We start from the raw sequence: 4,788 nt of genomic DNA, 5'->3' as shown, positions 1-4,788 counted from the left end.
CGTTTCCTTACAATTCTCCACCTCGGATCATGCATTCATGCATGAGACGATCAACTGTTAGCCCTCTATCTTCTGAACATCGATTGCACCATTAATGATTGCCTACATATCCTCAAAGGAATCAAACCGAAATATCGTTCATCCAAATTATTCCATAGAACCTCCAGCAGAAGAGAGCAAACCAAACTTGAACGTCACCAACTCAGATTTAACAATCAAACCTACCGGTGATTGTACAAATATCCACCACGGTGAAAAATCTGACCAACTCAACAACTATCATCATATGATCATCCGTTATGCAACATCTTGAGAAACAACTTACTCTTTTATGTTCACAACTCCACATTGATTGGCACCATTCTAGGTGTATTGCATGCCAACTTAATCAGACCATACACGATCGTTGTCCATATGCAACCAATCGAACTTAGTTACAGTCATTATGCGCCTTTGAGCCTTCGCTACCTCTTGAAACTTTCTCCACCATGAGCGAAGCTCCATCTCGGCCTTCCTTGCTCCTCCTAAGTTAATGTTCCACTATTCTGATCCACTAACTCCAAGTTGCGCACCACATCCGTTAGGGCTGACATCCATAACTACTCGATAAGCAAATGAAACTACCACAGTAGCCTCCATGCGTCTGCCTAAGCATTACCTTAGAAGAACCATAGTCTTCATCTTCGTCTCTAAACTCCAGCCGAGTCAATCGATTATTTAAACAACTAATCACATACTTGCTCCTTTCCACGAGCATGTCCACCAAAGCGAGTTAACGAGATACTTTGTGTTAGTTTGTAACAAACCAACCTTTATGTTAGCTTCCAAGAAACTAACCATCTTGTATGTACCAAAGCATATTGAGCATGACCCTAACTGCGCACCAAATACAACCAATCCACGGATCATTGCCACTGCGTTCCAATCTCGAGCTCATATCTATGAATCTTGCTGTACGAGCCTATTCCGATTGGATCATGATTCTACGATCATATTTCCCCAATTCAGTTTTACTCCTTTAAAAAAGCTCATAATATCTCCAACCATTGCATACATACCAAACACGTGTCCAGCTTCACATAGACTTCAACAACTGACACACCAATCGTTTTACTAAACCACTTCAGCAACCTCAACGAGCTTTGACAAAAATGTCCGGTTTTACAGGCATAATTGTCAAGATAGTCTTTTATCAATTTCTTAAGCAAGCATGTAGTTTCGACTTCATGACAGTCAAACCACAACACAATCGATAAAGTCACACATTCTGTCCTATGCATGTCCCTTTACCAATCTTGCTCCAAAAACATACACCAACGTTCGAAATATGATAATCTGTCCTCACACAAAGACCCAATCACACCGAACCATAATCTGAAACCTTCGGTAACTTCCTCAAGCTCCAAAAAATTCAAGACGATGTTGTTTTTATAACTTGACGGAAACTATATCGTTGCTAAACAAAATTTCTTAATAGAAATTTTTACCTTCATCTCTACAGGCTCTGTCACTATCGAAATCAATTTCAATAACTATAGCAGATGAGGAAACCCCCAAATATTATCATTGCTATAGTGTTGCTCTCTCCAACAGAAAGTCTCACACTGATCATCGGGAAATCAAATAGCCAATGCATAATAAAAGGTTGATGGAAAAACACGCCGAAATTGTAGCCCACTCGAATTCCTGCACCATGTTTTCTCCAAGTAGTATGCGCTAGCTCCCGTAGCCACACCACCATACACATTGTAGTATTGTATCTTTATTCTTTAAACTCTTGAAGTGTCCAAGAGATACCTTTTTAATTCCTCACAATGGGTCTTTACCAAAATAAGAACGTATATGCAACACAAATAGACCAACCTGTTTCTCACAACGGTCTTGCACTTCAACTAGCTCCGATCGACTTCAAATGGTGTATAACAAAGACAACTCTTCGATTGAACGTCATCAACAAGAATCAAAAGATCACAAACTATCTAGCTTCTCCATCGGAAACAGTACGAGAGAAACTCAAGAAAACATTGTTCAACCCAATATAATGTCAAACTTCAACACAGATAAACGAACCCTACAAACTGTGTCGACTAAATGCTTCTTATACAATAATAAGAATCCATAGATCCACCACAAACAATATCACATCTCATCCAATTATCAACGTCCTGCAACTTATTTATAGCCACATGCTAAGAATGAAAAATTAAACTCTTCACTTCTGGGACATATCAAACCCTGGCCAACAACCAATACTTCCAAAACGAAACCTATTACGAGATTTCCCATGCATATCCTTATTGTAACAAACAACTAAGGCAGAACGAGTATGAATTCATCTTCACATTCTTCAACTTCAGGTTAAAGAAAATAAGTAACATGATCTAATTGATGACGATTGATAACCAAATTATTGTTTCCCTTGGTATGGAACAATAATGAGACTTTGACATGCTAGTATTCCATCTTTGCTTCCACAAACATACAAACCAAAAATTTGTATCCCAACTATGATATTATTTCCTTCTTGTGTCTTTCCAAGCAAACACCGATTAATTGAAAACCAATCTACGCAGGTCTTTCAAACAGTTCCAAGAATAGTACGAAGTATAGAGAATAAATAAACTTACTTGAAGCCATGCACAGGGTTTACGCTCCAATAAGTATCAATGTTAAATATCCAATGTAGAGCACCATAAACATCAAGACAATAATTCTTGACCATATCGAATGTAGATCACCTGATATAATCCCATTCCTTTCGAAGTATACTTCACTTTGCTTTATTCCCAAAACTGATGAAATCAAATCTCATATTAACTTGAAAACATCAAACTCTACATCTTCGGAAGCTGTAACATCAAATCCTCACATACTTGATGAAACCAAATCCTTCGTCTTCAAAATTTTCTGCGAATCCCGAAAACCCAAAAAAAATTTCTTCAAATCTTCTATCCAACCTAGTGCTATGATACCAATTGTTGAGGCAATTGGTATCTAACCTAAAGCTCTGATACCAATTGTTGGGGTTCAGAGCCATCTATGTGCTAATCTTGCGGAAACATATTAGCTAACAAGAAGCACTTGATCTCTCAGATTTCTCCATGAACCTTACTATGGTCTAGGATAAGAAGAAGATAAAGAGAACCACATAGATGAAAGCCATAAACAAAGCAACAAGAAGCAATGTACTCACGAATTTAACGTGGTTCAACAATATACACAATGTGTGTAATATTTCCTACATCCACTAAACGACTACGACCTCTTTATTCATTATAGAATCACCATTGAGAATTACACAACTGATTGACTAAATCAATCCATCGACTCACCACAACGTGACCGAACATAAGAAATCTTACAAGCACCCTATAAGATCCAAAGTAACATCTTCACTCATACGAGATAATGTTTACCACATTATCTACCACAACGAGACGATCTTCTCTGCACACCCTGATATAGATTATCATGGACGCCTTCAGCTCAACACCAATAATCTAATCCAGCACCACCAAGATGATCTTCTCCTTAAAAAGATGTCTTACTAACATATCCATATGAATACTCCATAACGACATATCTTCCAACATCGATAAGTATCTCATAAACACCATAATGATATATTCCTTCTACCATTAGGTCTCTCATATAACCACCTCAATAGGTGGGATGAATCCTTCACATCTTTACGAGATTTACATTGAGGATTCCGTGACTAAAACCCTAAGCCTATACCTCCTTATATAGGAGTTACAAACTTGGTTCCCAAGTATTAGCCTCCTTGGTTTAGGAAACCAACTCATACTAGGAAACCATGATCCATTAGGCAACCCATATTATATATGGAAGTTGACCAAATTTAGGAAACCCACCGTTTCCTTACATATAAGATTGTTATACTTTCCTGGTGTTTTTACAATGATTTGTGATAAAATGCTCCATTTTGCAGAATTTTTTAATAGGTCGGATGTTCAGCTTTTCCGATACAGTGCGGTTCTGCAGATTGATTTGATACGGCAGAAAACAACTCCCAAACAGAAATTAGTATTTCGCACAATCACACCAAGATTCATGGATCTACAACTATCTAAATTTGCATCACTTCTTCTTTAATATGACTAGTTTGTCTCCCGTGCGATGCACGGATCAGCTTCCTGCTTATGGAATAAATAAAAAATCAATAAGGTAACAGCTGACTTGGTGTGCAAGAAAATAATATTCGGGTTGGTTTAGGAGGCTTACATTTTGATGGCCGCTACTATGGAAACCACTTTTACTTTCTTTTCATCTGGCTACCAAGATGTTTTAGTCCTCCGGGTTGTCTCTTTCCTACGGCTTACCCATTGCTTACAATTTGAAGGGTTACCCTATTTCGAAATCTTATTTGCAACTCCGTGAGCATTTCTTTAAGGTTATACCACTCTATATTTTCTATTTTAATCTAGAATTTTAGATATGTTGCCATGAATTATGGTCAGTGGACCAATGTTGAATCCCGTAAAGATGTTTGGTTAAATATAAACTATCAAAATGCTATATCCTAACATTCCATGTAGGTCCACCCGATCCAACCATCCACCCACTCTCTCGTGCATGTTAAACCCGTCAGTGATAGATCAGACGTGATTGGGCATCTAAAACGTTTCACCAAATCCACATATTTTACCCGTTGTTCACCCGTGGCTTTAAAACTCAATTTAATTTGACAATCAAAGACCATAATTGTTAGCATGATAATGACTTCTGCATGATCCCACCTCTCTTATTTATAAATAAGTCAGTGCA

Source organism: Papaver somniferum, chromosome 3 (assembly GCF_003573695.1).
Source record: "Papaver somniferum cultivar HN1 chromosome 3, ASM357369v1, whole genome shotgun sequence".
NCBI classification, from domain to species: Eukaryota; Viridiplantae; Streptophyta; class Magnoliopsida; order Ranunculales; family Papaveraceae; genus Papaver; species Papaver somniferum.
This window is presented reverse-complemented; position numbering follows the sequence as displayed.